We start from the raw sequence: 16,486 nt of genomic DNA on the forward strand, positions 1-16,486 counted from the left end.
AGAATGACGATAAGCTAAGGGAGGATCATGTGAACCAGAGTCAAGGAGAGATCCTCAGAGATGGGAAAACACGCACGCTGAAGAGGAGTCATCTCTCCCCCTTGAGGTCACAAGATGGAAAGTACAGCATAGCTTAGGGTCCCTAGGAATCTTCATCTAGAGGCAGTAAAGGTGGGGAGGGCAGAGGGAGGAGAGGAGGCAGGGGACAGGGAGGGAGAGGAAGGGGGGTTACAGTTCTAACTAAATTGTGTGCCTTCTCCCTAGTCATACCTGAAACTCGACCCAAGCCTTGAAGTTTCCGCACACATAAGTAAAAATGCTCACTGGAATTTGTGAAACTTTAATCCAGGTAGCCGGCTCTGACTCACACACCTGAGTTTGTCCTTATGAAGAAGTAAAGAGGCTTATCCGTTATCAGGAAGAAACACAGTAGACAGCAGCAACAGCCTCCTGCCAACAAGACACCCCAGCAGTCTATCTAGTAACAAAAAGGCCCCAAAGGCTCTCCATAGGGTCTCCACCCTCAGTATCCAGACACCAGAACACAGAAAATCCCACATATACTAAGCACCCAGGTTCTCACTCTGCCCTCAGAGATTCAAAGCAAGCAGGTCTTGGATAGGGCAGAAAGATGAATTCATTTTCCCACCAAGTTCCCAAGGGATGCTAATGTCTGGTTCAGGGACGTTGCTCTAAGAGCCATCATTTGCACAGGAGAAATGTAAACATCTAGAGCTGTGGATGTGGCTCAGTTGACAGAGTGTTTATATAGCATGCATGAAGTCCTGGGTTCCATCCTCGGCACCACAGAAAACAGGCATGGTGTTGCACACCTGTAATCCCAGCACTGAGGTGGAGAAAGGACAAACAAAAGTTTAAGGTCATCTTCTTCGCATAGTTATTTCAGGGCCAGCCTGGGCTAGAGACTTGTTTTTTGTTGTAGTTGTTATTATTTGTTTTTTGTTTTTCTTTTTGTTGTTGTTTTTTAAAGGAAGGAAGGAAGGAAGGAAGGGAGGGAGGGAGGGAGGGAGGGAGGGAGGGAGGGAGGGAGGAAGGAAGGAAGGAAGGAAGGAAGGAAGGAAGGAAGGAAGGAAGGAAGGAAGGGAAGGAAAGAAGGAAGACAGTTTGGAATATTCTCTCATGCTTCTATCCTCAGTGCCAAAGTGCAAAGGGACTCCTGGGACTTAATGGATACCACCAGACCCTGCCACATGGTACCAAGCTGATGAAAGTTGAGTCAATTTGGTAGGTATCCCTGAGAACTTGAGACTTATAGAGGAAAGAAACATAGAAGTCATCATACCTGAGGTGCAAAGGTATCACCCAAAAGAGGTAGAACTCTGGCTTCTGAGGCATCAGTGCATTAAGAACAAGAAGCCTGGGAACACAGCTCATTAGTACAGGACCAGCCTAGCAAGTGCAAAACTCTGAGCTCCAGCCCCTGCATTGAGAAAGACAACACGAAACAAAAGACTCTCTGAGGCCAGCATCCCCAAGCAATGTCTGACCCCAGCAATGTGAGGGTGATAACCAAGCTGCTAACCTCATGGGGTTGCTGTGGAAATTAAATCAAATGGCATTTGAGGCCAAGGGCCTGGCTCATAGCTAGTGCTTAGTAAGTCCTAGCTACTGCCCATTACCCACTGGTTAGCCTCATGCCACTGTGGCTAGCCTGGCTCCTGCCACTTCCTCAACATTGTTCACTTTTTCTGTAGCCCTTCAGGGCAGCCCCTTCTCTTCAGTCATCCAGAACGAGGGTCTATGGCCTACAATCAAGGGAACCTGAGTAAAATGCACCCATATAGAAAAACTGCCCATACTGCTGACTGCATTGGCATCATGGGCCACCCAGGAATCATTCCACCCTTACAAAAGTGCCTGCCCTTCGTGTCATGGTACTTACTAAACAGTTCATAAACAGCAAGTACTGGGGTCAACAGGGTCTCAGCTCTGAACAAGTTTCCTGTCTAGGAAGAACTCAAGGCTTGCCCACCATGAACTCTATGCAGAGCAGCAGGCAGGAAGCCAGCATGAGGACGACAGCTATTAAAGGCATGATATCATTTCTACCACTGTGAGCAACTGAGCCATAACCCTGAAGGGAAATCCCCAGGACCCAGGATGAAATACACACAGCAGACTCCTAACCACCAGGAAAAGGAGCCTGGGCCTACATGCATCAATGCCCGTCTGCCACTGTCCGAGGGTGCTCCCTTCATCCCCACCACTTGCTTCCTTCTTGTTGGAGGTTGTGAGGGTAGGCTCTGGAGCACAAGAAAGCCCTTATTCCTAGAACCCCAGGTGTTGGCAGCAATATAGTCTTTTCATGAAAGTGATAAGCTTCCGGGATTCAGGGTAGGCACTCTTGAAAGTTGCCCTTTGACTTCCACATGTATTGTACTGTGGCATGTGAGTATGCATGCACTATACACACACACACACACACACACACACACACACACACTCACTCACACTCATGCACATAAATAAATAATCATTTTTTTAAATTTAAAGCTAAAAGTCTGTTTAATAATGGAGGCCTACCCCTCCCCTCCTTCGCAGGACTCCCAGGGACTCCAAGGAATATCATATGGGAAGTAAATAATTTAAAGAAGACTTTCCATGATAGCTTGGGGAGGCTTTTTCTTTAGTTTTTTATTTTATTTTGAATCTTTCTAAAGCAAAATTAAATGTCTCTCTGTATCTCACCCCACGTCCCAGCAGACAGATGACCCAAGGTCTCATTTAGTAGCACTTCAGAATCAGCTCTCAGATGCTAAGAGAGCCACACAAAAATCCCAGGCCAGGGAGATAATAACCCAAAGCCGTATGTGATTTATAAGTAAAAATGAGCCTCTTTTTCTAGCGTATAATGGAGAACTTGGCAAAAGACAAGTCAGTGCCCAAGAAGGATGGCCAAGCTATGCTACCTTAGTGCTGGTCTATGCATGGCCTATGCATGGCCTGCCAGGACCATCCGGCTGATGGAAATGAAATCTTTATCTTTGTGTGGATCACCAACTGGAAGAGGAGACGTAGAGAGAACGCTGTCATGCTCCCACCCGCTCCACAGCCAGCATTGTCAAGGTTTCCATCATGTATCTGAAGAATGGAAAGCATGCCAAGGAGCCCTGGCACAAAGCATTGATTATAAGCCATAGGTGTCTCTATTGAGTTTTTAAGTCTGCATTGAGCCCAGAGCCACTTAGGAGAATAGAGAAATCACCAGCTGATTATATAAGTGGGTTTCTTAGGATTGCCTTGAAATTCACACTGTTCCTATAGATCCAGTGGTTACTCTTCAGAAAGACTTTTCCTCCAGGACATTTGAATCTCCTGTCTATACTACTTTTAAAATGTGAAAGTCAGTTTTTAACTGTATTGGCTATAAACTATAGGAGCCTAAAAACTGGAAGCTTGGACCCAAACCATGCCCGACTTCTCATGCTGAAGTAGACCGGTGCTGTGGGGCACAGCCTCTGGGTCAGGGGATTCCAGCTACTACTGGAGCCAACTGTGGACATGGGGACATGGAAGAGGGACAGAAGCAAATGAAGACAGGAGAGGAGAAGTAGGTGCATAGAAGCCACCCCTCCCATTTCACAGGGAGGGATCCACACTTTGGTGAGTGAGCTGAGATCCTGCCATTCTTGGGAGACATGATGGTCTAAAGACAGCATGGGACTCGAGACCTTTGTCTCAAACTGGGACATGTCCTCAGCTCCCCTGCTACCCAGAAGGTGAAGAGGCCATGCAATAATAAGACACACCCACAGTTAGCTCAGATGCTGCTCAGAGCAGGCTGTCACTTCAATAACTGCCCCCGCAATGACAAGCCAGGCCAGCTGTCCACCTCTGCTGCAGCTGTTCCCTACCTCTGTCATTAATGCAACCTGGAAACAAGAAGCCACAGAGGGAGAAATTGGCAAAGCTAGATGTTTTATAAAAGTCTGTATTAAAAAGACATTGTAACTAAAGCTAGAAATGGAATCACAGCTGAAGATATTCACAGCTTATCACACTGAGGACAAATCAATATCTACCACATATCACACAAAGGATTCTCTGTACCTGTGGATCAATAGAAAAAAACAAAGACCCAAGGAGCTTCCAGGAACTATGTGAAATGATGCTTACCCCCATGATATAATGAGGCTTCTGCGAATGGCATGAAGGAGGGAGAAGAGGGGTAAGAATCAGGGCAAGGCTGAGCCCCACAAATAATGATAGAATGAGAGGGAAAAGGCTCTCCTGAGGTTATGGAGAACCTCAAGAAACAATCTAGAGGTTGGAGCTGGTAAGGAGGGCTCGGCCCTGCTTCCCTCCAGTATCATGCTGTCTTAATTTGTGTTCCTATTGCCATGAAAAAACACCAGGACCAAAAGCGACTTGGAGGGTGGTATTTCATCTTACATTTTCAGGTGACAGTCCATCGCTGAGGGGAGTAAGGGCAGAACTAGAGGCAGGAGCCTGGGGGCAGGACCTGAGGCAGCCATGGAGATGCTGCTTACTGGCTTGCTCTCCATCACTTATACATTGCTTTCTTATACCATCCAGGACCACCTGCCAAGGGGTGGCACTGCCCACCAGGGTCTGGGTCCTCTCACATCAATCATCAATCAATAAAATAACCTGCCAAGAAAATAGTAAGAATTTCTTTCCGGGGCTGGAGAGATAGCTCAGAGGTTAAGAGCACTGACTGTTCTTCCTAAGGTCCTGAGTTCAATTCCCAGCAACCACATGGTGGCTCACAGCCATCTGTAATGAGATCTGGCGCCCTCTTATGGCCTGCAGTCATACATGCTGTATACATAATAAATAAAACTTAAAAAAAAAAAGAATTAAAAAAAAAAAAAGAATTTCTTTCCGGGGAAAATAAAAGGAAGAGGAGGCAGAGAAGGTGCTAGAGAGATGGCTCAGTCCAGAAAATGATTGTCACAATCCAAGTTTGATTCTCAGTACCCACATAAGAGGCTAAGTAAGTATGGTGGCACACACTTGCATCCCAGCACCAAGGAGACAGAGGCAAGAAGATTGCTGGAGCTCACTGGACAGCCAGTTTAGCTTAATTGGCAAGCCCCCGTTCCAGGGAGAGATCCTGTCTCAAACAAACAAGGTGGATGCATCCTGAGGAATTGCACCTGAGGCTGACCTCTGCCCACCCTACCCCACCCCCCAAATACATGTGCACCTGCGTGTGCACGCGCACACGTGCGCATGCACACACATGCACACACACACACACACACACACACACACACACACACACACCACTACCTCTCAAATGCAACATTGTAATAATGATACAATATTACATTTGAGAGAATTGTGTGACAGGCTCATGAATGATAATTCCTCAAGCTTTCTGCATGATTGAAATATTAGATAATTTTTAGAAACCTGGTGATTAGAAACGGTGAAACAAGATCAGAGTCAGAGTAGGACCTCAAGACCCAGAAGCAATTGTCTTGTCCACACTTGGGAAGGGACAGGGTAAGTCTCCCCTTTTCATGTCATTGCCATGTGCCTTGATTCACTCCTGGGCAGGCTTATGACCTTGGGAGGGGGCCTTTCCCCTGGCCTAGCTGGGGACAATTCCCAGTCTGTAGCCCAGTCAACATACTGACTTCGATACCAGGCCAAAAAACCTGAAGTTTGAAGTTTATATTTGGGTGCTAAGAAAGGGGGGGGGCGGGAGGGAGCTGGACTGGCTCAGTGTCCTACAGACGTCCTGAGTTTGCTTCCTAACATCCTCATCAGGTAACTTACTGTTCTGGTGGAAACTCCACCTCAGCCCCTGGCATCCTGGCATCCTGGCATCCTGGCATCCATAGACCCAAAGAATCTGGAATGTTCTGGTAGAAGATCCACCTCAACTCCCTTCCCCCATCTCATTTCCCAAACCCACCCCCTCAAAGCCCGCCAAACTCAGCTCCTCCCCCAGAGATGCTCAAGACCACTCCCACAGGGTATTTAAGCTGCATCCCAGAGAACAGACCTGTGGTTTTCCAGTCTCCCCCAAACCCCCCCTCTCCTTTCTAGTGGGGCTGGAGAATCACCCGGGACACTTTACCCATTAAACCAGGACCTTTTCTAATTCGGTCTGATTTGGAATGCTGCGTCAGCGGAGAGGCTTATGGGGTGTAAAAACCTTTCACTTACATCTACCTATAACTCCGATTCTTAGGGATCCAACACCCTCTGACCTCCTTGGGCACCTGCATGCACATGGTGCAAATAAACTTACACAGGCACACACACATACACTTAAACAAAAATAATAAATAAGTCTTTAAGTTTAAAAAAAAAGTGTGTAGGCTTGGGAGACGGCTCAGTCGGTAAAGTGCCTTTTTTTTTTTTTTTTCAAGCATGAGGACCTGAGTTCGATCCCCAGAACCCACATGAATAAACTGGCATAGTGACATGTGCTTGTAATGCCAGCCTTGGGAATACAGAGGCAGGCCAATCCCTGGGCCTCAGTGTCCAGCCGGCCTAGTCCATTTGGTGGTAACTCCAGCCAGTGAGAGATTCTGTTTCAAAAGGATGGGGCATAGGGGTGGTTGTGGACAGTAACTGATGAATGACATTCAAGGTTGTCCTCTGGCCTCACACATATATGCACATGCACACATGTATATCTGTATGCTCTCCAGTGAGAGCACACACACACACATATATAATTTTCAAATGAACCAAATATTGATGTTAATAAGAACATTCATAACAAACCTGATGGACCATGCCTATAAACCCCAGCACTGAGGAGGCAGGAATAGGATCAAGAGATCAAGGCCAGCCTGGGCTGCATAACAAGACCCTATTGAACAAGATGAAAAGAGAGATAGATGTGGGAGAGGAACTATTATGAACATACTATAACAGAAAATTAGAAGGACCCACCTGTGTCTTTCCACAATGTTGGAATTTATTGCATAACAATAAATTCACACACCAAGTATGTTGGCTTTACTGGCTGGAATTTGTCAAGTAGTATTGATTTCCCCTAATGGCTGGCTGTTGGGAAACACTGGTTCTTTCATTCCAATCTTAATCACTAATATTAATTCTTAGATCATACATTTTACACCTATCAAATGGTGTTCTAGCTAGTTTTATGTTAACCTGACACAAGCTATAGCCACTTAAGAGGAGGGAGCCTCCACTGAGAAAATGCCTCCAGAAGATCACTGTAGGCAAACCTGTAGGATATTTTCTTAGTAATCAATGCGGGGGGGTGGGGGGGGCAGGGGGAATCCCAGCCCACTGTGGGTGGTGCCATCCCTGGGCTGGTGGCCCTGGGTTCTATAAGAAAGCAGGCTGAGCAAGCTGCAAGGAGAAAGTCAGCATTGCCTCTGCATCAGCTCCTGCCTCCAGGTGCCTGCCCGGTTAGAGATTCTGCCTTGCTTTCCCTCAGTGGATTATGATTCAGGATATGTAAGCCAAGCAAACGCTTTCCTTCCCAAACTGCTTTTGATCATGATGTTTCATAGCAGTAATAGCAACTCTAACTAGAGGCAGAGGTGAGAGGTAGGATAGTATCTGCAATGGTTAGATATTAGGAGCCCAGCTGGGGAGCTGCTGGAGGCTGTGATGTGTCACAGGTTCAATCAAGCCACAGGGCTGAGTTGAGCTGAGTTGCAAAGAACAGGACCCTGGAGACCAGATCCTGATGGATGAACAGATGATTGGACAGAAGGCAGTTCAAGTGGATGACATCAAACAGTGGAAACCAAGCTGAGCTGGCCCCCAGGGACCAGCTGGAGTTCTCTCTCTCAGTCCCTTGAAGCACATACTGGGAGGCCAAGTACTTTGACCATCTGTGTGATGGTCTGAGTAAGAATGGGCCCCACAGGCTCATGTGTTTGAATGTTTGGTTGCCAGTTAGCGAAACTGTTTGGAAAGGATTATGAGGTGTGGCCTTGCTGGAGGAAGTGTGTCACTCGGGTGGATTTTGAGGTTTCAAAAGCCCCCACCAGTACTAGTTAGCTCTCTCCACCAGTACTAGTTAGCTCTCTTTGCCTCCTACTTACAGATAAGGATGAGGGCTCTCAGCTGCTGCTCCAGTGCCATGCCTACCTGCCTGCTGCCATGCTCCCTGTTATGATGGTCATGGACTCTAACCCCCTGCGACTGTGTGCCCCAAATTAAATGTTTCTTTTCTAAGTCACTTTGGTCATGGTGTTTTGTCACAGCAATAGAAAAGTAACTAAGATGGTCTGGTATGTTGGGTAATTCTCTAGCCTGATTCTTCTAGCATGGCTTTAATGTGCACATGTGCTCATGTGTCCCCAGTCCATTTTGATAAGTTTATAGGTAATACCTTTTATTTATGTAGAGTAAGCTATTTCTCAGTCTGTGCCTCATGGGTATTGAGGGACAGATGGTGTCTATGTGCAATACAGAGTCATCTTGGACTCAAGTGGAGACAAATGCTGCCTTGTTAAATCAAGTCACCGAGGGAAGGCAGAGCCTAAAAGCCAGTGCTCGCTCCCATAATATAGTCATTTAGAGCAGGACACAGACTGATCTCCATGGGAAAAGAGGGATGGAGGGAGGGAGGGAGGGAAGGATGGGGAGAGGGGAGAGTATTCATTTTGTTATCCATTATAAACACAGACATTGAGAAGGGTCACAACCCAAGTTCTCTTCATCTGTTACGGACTGTACTTTGGTAACAGAGCTTCCAATTAAATTCCCTTAGGTTTCACTTTTTCTTCTATTCTAATATATATTTTGTGAATTCACTATGAAAGAAAATCAGTGCAGGTTGGGACAAAGATAATTCTATCACTTTCTAAAATGTCAGAGATTACCACTTTTATATTCTATGAGGTATCTGTTCCCAGTGACTTGTGGTTTTTTTTTTCTGATAGCAATTAAGTTAAAGCTGCAAGAACCTATAATTTAGGCTCACAGTTGACTCAAATGGATTTAAAAATGTTTATTTTTCCTTTGCTTTTTCTATGGACACACATAATGAATTAAATGTAGGGCTCTCTTTCTTGATTATTGCTTTAGAAAGAAATTGTCATGCCTCATTACTCATCTTCAAAAGGAGATAATAGCACACTTTATTGTAGGATTTTTATGTATTGCTAATGTCTAGAAAACTCAGCAGATTAATTCTCTCTATATAAGGTGAAATTTATTGAGCAAATGGGATGTCAATACCAGCCCATCAATTGCAACCTGAAAACTTTTATAGGAAAGGCATATAGAAACCCAATAAGAAAAGTATAAATCTGTTGTTGGGGATATAAAATTATGCCCAAAAGTTATTGAAGATTGATCTAAGAACCATGAACCATGCTATTCAGTGGTAACTTTTAAAATACTAAGTCATATATTACCTTACTAGAGATGGAGAAATATGGACAACTAAAATTATTACCCAAGATTTGTGAGGAACATCTAAACTGAAGAAGATAAGTTATTTACAGGCATTTAAAAGACAGACATAAAATGTAAGGTGTAAGTTTGGAAGAATCTCTGATTGGATGGGACCTCAGTGGTCCCAGGACAAGTTCTGACCCTCTAAAACTATGGGGTGGAAGAGCACTGAGTGCCACAGCAGGGACATTGGTCTCATTAGCCACTCTACACACAGGAGAAGTTCCTGGCTTGCTTTCTGGGAGAAAAGGCCCTCTTAGTAGATTCAAGTGAAGTGGTCTGTTGGTACTCAGCGCCTTATATTTGGTCCTCCAAATCTAAGCTTCCCTGCCCACACTGCCTGAACTCCCTTGTGTTTGCCAGATACAACTCTGACCTGTATAGATGGCCCCAGGTACTGTGCCTTTCAACTGGGTTTGCTGTCATGACCATTTCAGATAGACGAACAAAGATCAGAGGTTGGTGAGGCTGAGTGTCTGTCTCTAGCTCCTTCTGTCAGGTTTTGATGCCTAAGGCCACAGCTTCCATTAAAAGGTAGGTACTCCTAGGGAGCTGGGGCTCAGCAGTTAGGAGCACTGGCTGCTCTTACAGAGGACCTGCATCCCAACACCCACATGGCGGCTTACAGTCATCGATAGCTCCAGTTCCAGGGGAATCTGATGCCCTCTCTGGTCTCCCCATTCACTGCATGCATGTAGTGCACAGGCACACATGCAGACATACACATAACATAAATAGTTTTTAAAAGAAAGACTCCTAAATCCAATCCCTCCCCTGTCTTTGGACATCCTTAGACTTGATTTCTACCCTTGATCTTGACCTATACTCTATACCACTTCTCTAAACTCTTGGGAAGGAACCACTAAAAAACTCACCAAGGCATGATTGTGGAAAAGAGGGACCTCCTTCTCCCATAACACTCATACCACAGAAGACATCAAAACCAACACTAGGCATACTTGCAACATTAATGAAGATCCAGCCAAGATGCTACTCCTGCCTCCCAGAGACACTGTCACATATGTGTAACACAAATTCTAAATGGTCTTTTGATTAAAAAAAAAAATCTGCAGCCAGATATTGGGGTAAATGCTGAAAGATCAGAGAGACAAAGGAACAAGCTACTGCCATGTCTTACCTCTTAGACTTGACAGCCTGAAAAAGCCTCTAGTTCTTGTCTCCCCATGCCTTATATACCTTTCCCCACCCAGCCATAACTTCCTGGGATTAAAGGCGTGTGTGCTTCCCAAGCAAAGGCATGAGATCTCAAGTGCTGGGATTAAAGTCATGTGATTCCAAAGTACTGGGATTAAAGGTGTGTATCACCACTGCCTGGTTCTGTCTCTCTCCTAGACTGAGTCAATCTCATGTTGTCCAGGGTGGCCTTGAACTCACAGAGATCCAGATGGATCCCTGCCTCCCAAGTGCTAGGATTAAAGGTGTGTGCCACCACCTTTAATCTAATGGCTTGTTCTGTTCTCTGATCTTCAGCCAAAGTTTATTAGGGTACACAGTGTATCACCACACATATGTATCAGCAAAGGGCTCTTAGGTTGAAGACCTAGCCTTACCTGATGAGAAATTTATCTGCCTTTTATTGTGTCCTCCATCACATCCTAGTGACAGCTGAAGGCTGACAGCCTTCAGCACTCCTTCACAATGCATTTTAATGAAGTGTATAGAAAGGTCCCTTTGTTGTTTGCAGACCCCAGGGTTTATACAGCATTCAGGTTTGGTAAGGTGTGCACTTTGCATTGAGTCCATCAGCCAGCCCTGCACCTGCTTCTCAACAGAGACAGGCACACAGGGGCTGCTCTCCATAAACTGAGGGACAGCACTCACTTTGTTAAAATCACACTTAGCTTGGAGTGTGTTATTTCAGTGGGTATGGGTTCATAAGCCCTGGGGTTAGAGAAAAAGATAGGTTCAATTAAGAGAAGAGAAAAGGATAGTTCAGGTATTCACCTTGCAGGAAGTACTTTAAATAAGAAATGCCATGTCCTCATAAGGCAGCTTGCCCTGTCTGAGAGACACAAAAGGAACCAGGAAATGTGGAAGGCAGCGTTTGGGCTAAGCTATTAAGAGAGGAAAAACTGACTGATGCTAAGGGACCACGGGCAGGTGTCATGTGATCTAAGGTCTAGAGTCAGAACCCATGTGGAAGCCTGCTACTGCAGTTAGAATTAAGTTCTAAGTCACAAAGAAAGAGACCATGTGAGAGCCAAAGTTACCTTATAAATTTAAATTACTGTGCCTAAGAGATCCATGAAACAAGCGTGCCTCTGATCTGCAAGCCCTTTGCCCAGGGACAGATGCTGGAGGCTGTTGTTCATGGGAGATAACAAGCCACATGTTTTCACTCCCCTAAACAAGTTTGTTTGACCCATCTGCACCTGATGTGCTTAATCACATGTGGGCTGGAGGCTCATGGGCAGGAAGTATGTCAGGATGTACGTTTGCCCCTGAGTGGACCTGATGGGAAATGTGAACTGTGGGTTCTGTCTTTTAAAGCCCCTATAAACCATGACTAAAGGCCATTTTCTGGAAACCCAGAGATGGACCTGGCCAGAGCCCATCCACCTGGCCAGTATTTAATTAAAGCTTGCTTCAAATTTTACTTTAAACTGTGGTAGTGGTCTTATTCTCCACCGGTGGGATTAACAACCTCCATTCCAACTGGACATGGCAAATTTTACTCTAGAGCAGTGGTTCTCGACCTTCCTAATGTTGCAAGCCTTTAATATAGTTCCACTTGTTGTGGTGACCCCAAATCATAAAATTATTTTGTTGCTACTTTATAACTGTAATTTTGCTATTGTTATGAATCATAATAAAAATATCTGCTATATCATAATATAAATATCTGCTATATGTGGGGTCGTGACCCATAGGTTGAGAACCATTGCTCTTGACTAAGAGCTTGCACATGCTCAGAAGAGCAAACAGAGACAGGACAGACACTTGGTTTTGATCCTCACACAGGTGGTGGCTTCGTCAACTGTGTCTTTTCCATACTGGCCGGGGTCGACCTCACTATCTTATTCAACCAGCTAGTCTAAAAAGAATTATTAATGCACAGGAAATGAAGGGGAGAGACAGAGGTCAATGCTCCAAGGAGAAAGGGTCACTGCTCTAGGCCTTCAAATTCCCAGAATACAGCAGTGGGCCTTCCTGGGTGGGTTGATTAAGACAAGTTAAAAGTCTTACAGGGTGAGGGAGATAAAAGATTTGCATTCCTTGTCCTAAACATAAGTTTTGCAGCATTTAATAGAAAAGATTCGTATTTGATGTTTCTTACACTGCCGAGGCTCTGAAACGAACAAGGCATAAATAGGAAGAGCCTGGCTTGGTGTACACACTAATCCCAGCATGCAGGAGGCTCCGCCGGGCGGGAGGAGGGAAGGACAAGGCCAGGGCCAGTCTAGGCACAAGGCCCTGTTGTGGGGGGTGGGGGGTTGTTAGTTCCCACACAGCAGCCTCTGCTGATGCCAAAGCAATCGTCACCACGTCACCGTCACCACGTCACCGTCACCACGTGTCACCAGGCGCCTTAGCTGTGTGACATGTGCACCCCCTAAACGTGCCCCCAGGACACAGTGCTCCTGCACTCCCCATCCCTCTCTCCCCCTCTCCCTCCCCCCCTCTCTCTCTCCCTCTCTTCCTCCCCCTCTCTCCTTCTCCCTCCCTCTCTCCCTCTCTTCCTTTCTTACCTCTCATTTCTCTTGCCTCCTCTTCTTCCTCTTGCTCCTCTTCCCTGTTGTCTGTCTGTCTGTCTGCCTGCCTCTCTCAAGTCCCCACTCCAGCATGCACTTTCACTCTCCCCTCCTCCCTCCCCCAATAACCCTCTTGTACTCACTCAGTTGCACGTGGCGTGTTGGCTTAGTGGCACACCTTGGCAGGGCCCGCCAAAAGGTACCCATTTCTCCTTTCTTTTCTTAAATCACTACAGGGGAGCATTCTTCTGGTGGTTCTTCTGGTTCAAACCTGTGTGGTGGTTTGACTAAAAATGGCCCCCATGGGCCCGTAGGGAGTGGCACTGTGAGGAGGTGTGGCCTTGTTGGAGTAGGTCTGGCTTTGTTGGAGGATGTGGGTCACTAGCAGGTGGGCTTTGAGGTCTCAGAAGGTCAAGCCAATTCTCTTCCTGGTGCTTGCCAATCTAGATGTAGAACTCTCAGCTCCTTCTCCAGAGCCATGTCTGCCTGCACACTGCCATGCTTCCTGCCATGGCGATAATAGACTAACCCTCTAAAACTGTAAGCAAGTCCCAGTGAAATGCTTTCCTTTGTAAGAGCTGCCATGGTCCTGGTGTCTCTTCACAGCAATAAAAACCCTGACCAAGATAACCTGTAACGCCAGCCTTGAGAAGGCTGAAGCAAGTCACCTGTACCAGACCAGCCTGCCTACACAGTAAAACTTTTGTATATATATAAAACTTTTGTATATATATAAAAAGTATATATACAAAAGGCACATGAGATCAGAAAGTGGGGGTGGGGGTGCTTGAAATTCCTCTCACAGGCTGCAGGACCAGCTAGGATGTTCAGAGACCAGAACGAAAGACACCAAATGTAATAAAGAATTCTCATCATCAGAATGCCTGCCTCAGTTCTCAAAGTGTGTGTGACTGACCCTGCCAGAGCAAACAGCAGAAAGTCAGAATGTGGCCATAATAAGCTGACTTTTAAACTGTAGGATCTCTGATTCTAGGACCCTTGAACCCTCTCCCCTCCCTCGGCTCCATGCTGGATGGTGCCCACTGCCTGTCTACAATGACCTGACTCCCCAAGATAATCTCTCAATGCCCTGCTTTTCCATATGCTGTCTCCACTCCAGAGGTGGTGGGACCTGGGAAAATGAAGCCGAGTCTCATGCAGTAGTCAGCTTTATTCTGAGCATCAGACAACGTATACTTTGAAGGTTAAGAAAGGTCACATGAGTAAAGCTCTCATGAGTTCAAGCTGTAGACAATCACAAGGACAAGCCTCACGTGGTAGAAACGTGTTTTTCCATAGGGGCACAGACAGGATATCTTATACCTTTAATTGAATAACAACAGCAAGCAATAATGAGTGATCTGAAGTAAGGTCATTCCTATCTGCCATACCAGGGAGGAGCATGAAAACACTCCAAGGACAATTCTAGGTTTTGAAGAAAGAGATCGCAAGACCCTTGTCTTGTTTTCTTGGAGTTTTCTCACAAGCACTCAGAGTACTCCTCACATGATTTCATTCCTGGACTGTGTTCCAACAGTGTGGCGGTCACATAGCCTAGATAATGAAATAAAGAAAGTTCTTGTCATAGTTCACCTAAAGAAATCAACAAGGGGTTGTCAATGGTCACAGCACAGATTTCAGCTTAAAAAGAAAAGGTAACTTCCTTTAAAAACAAATAAACAGACAAATAAATAGTGGCAGCATGCCCCTTAAATCCCAGCACTGAGGGGGCAGAGGTTAGGCAGTCTGGTTCACGTAGCAAGTTCCAGACCAGCCAGGGCTACTTAGTGAGACCCTGGACCCAAGTAAGTAAATAAATAAAATAATGTAACAAAAACAAAAAAGTAAATAAATGAAAAAAAGATGCTACTTTTGATCATAAAAAAAAAAGTTAAAGGCTGAGGAGATGGCTTAATGGGGAAAGTACTTGCCGGTCAATCGAAAACCTGAGCTCAGATGCCCAAAACCTACTTAAAAATTAGCCATAGTGGTTTGAATGCCACCCTCCATAATAGGTTTCTTGGCTGACACAGTAAGCCAGACCAAGCTGAACTGAAAAAGTATAACAACGGGTTTATTGGAGCAAAGCAACTTCTGGGCAGGTTCTCCAGTTCCAGAGATCAAGGCTAGAGAAGCCATTTACCCAAACTAAAGCAGGGAGACTTTATAGGTCGTAGGTGAGGGGTAGTAATGTGTCCACCACAAGCTGCATTTGTGCCCAAGTGTGATCAAAAGCTGAGCACTTTAGACCAGGACTCGGGCAACTGTGACTTCAGGGGAGGGGCTGTTGTAGCTGCCAATAATGTGGGGAACTGGGCTTTTTTGGTGTCTTTTCTTTGCTCAGAGGCTCTCTGAGCAGGCGGGGTTTGGAGAGAGAAACAGGAATGGGGCTCATTCCAGATCATACAGGGTCGAGCTGGAAGTTCCAACTGGATGCCCACCATAGGATCAGATGTTTAAATGCTTGGTCCCTACTTCATGAAACTATGTGGGAAGGATTAGGAGGTGTGGCCTTGTTAGAGGAGATGTTTATCTAGGGCATGGGGGAGTTCTGAAATTTCAAATGCCCACAGCAGGCCCAGTATCTCTCTCTCCCCGTCCTCCCTCTCTGTCTCTGTCTCTGTCTCTCTCTGTCTCTGTCTCTCTCTGTCTCTCTCTCTCTCTCTCTCTCTCTCTCTCTCTCTCTCTCTCTCTCTCTCTCTCTCTCCTGCCTATGAATCTGGATGTAAGGCTCTTAGCTACTTCTCCAGCACCATGCTGTCTGCCTGCCACCATGCTACCAGCCTTTATAAAAATGGACTAACCTTCTAAAACTGTAAGCACGCTTCCAATTAAATGCTTTCTTCTAAGTTGCCAAGGTCATGGTTGTCTGTTCACAGCAGTAGAACAATCACTAAGACAGAAATCGGACCAGGAGTGGGTTATTTCTGTGACAGACCCAACCATGCTGCTTGTTGGAGAAATATGGAAGACTTTGGGACTTTGGACTAGTAAAGCTCTAAGCAGAGACTAATGGGCCATCCTAGTAGAATCATGGAAGACAGTGGTGTTAAGGGTGATATGGACTACTCAAACCTAGCTCAAGAGGTTTCAAGAGAAGAATATTATCAACTGGCTAGTGTGATATTTTGGCAAAGAATGTGGCTGCTGTTAGTCCTTATCTAAAATTCTGTTGGAGCCTAGATTGAAGAGTTTTGGATTAATGTAGTTGGTAGAGGAGATTTCAAGACAGCCCAGTATTGACCATGTCACATGGTCATTAGTCATCACTCTTATGCAGATCAACAGTAAAAAGGAGCAAGTGGGGTGAGGAGAAATATAAAAGGTACAGTTTGAGGAGAAAAGGGGAATTAGGAAATGTAATGGTGGAGCCTAGACCTGTT

Source organism: Peromyscus leucopus, chromosome 1 (assembly GCF_004664715.2).
Source record: "Peromyscus leucopus breed LL Stock chromosome 1, UCI_PerLeu_2.1, whole genome shotgun sequence".
Taxonomy (NCBI): domain Eukaryota; kingdom Metazoa; phylum Chordata; class Mammalia; order Rodentia; family Cricetidae; genus Peromyscus; species Peromyscus leucopus.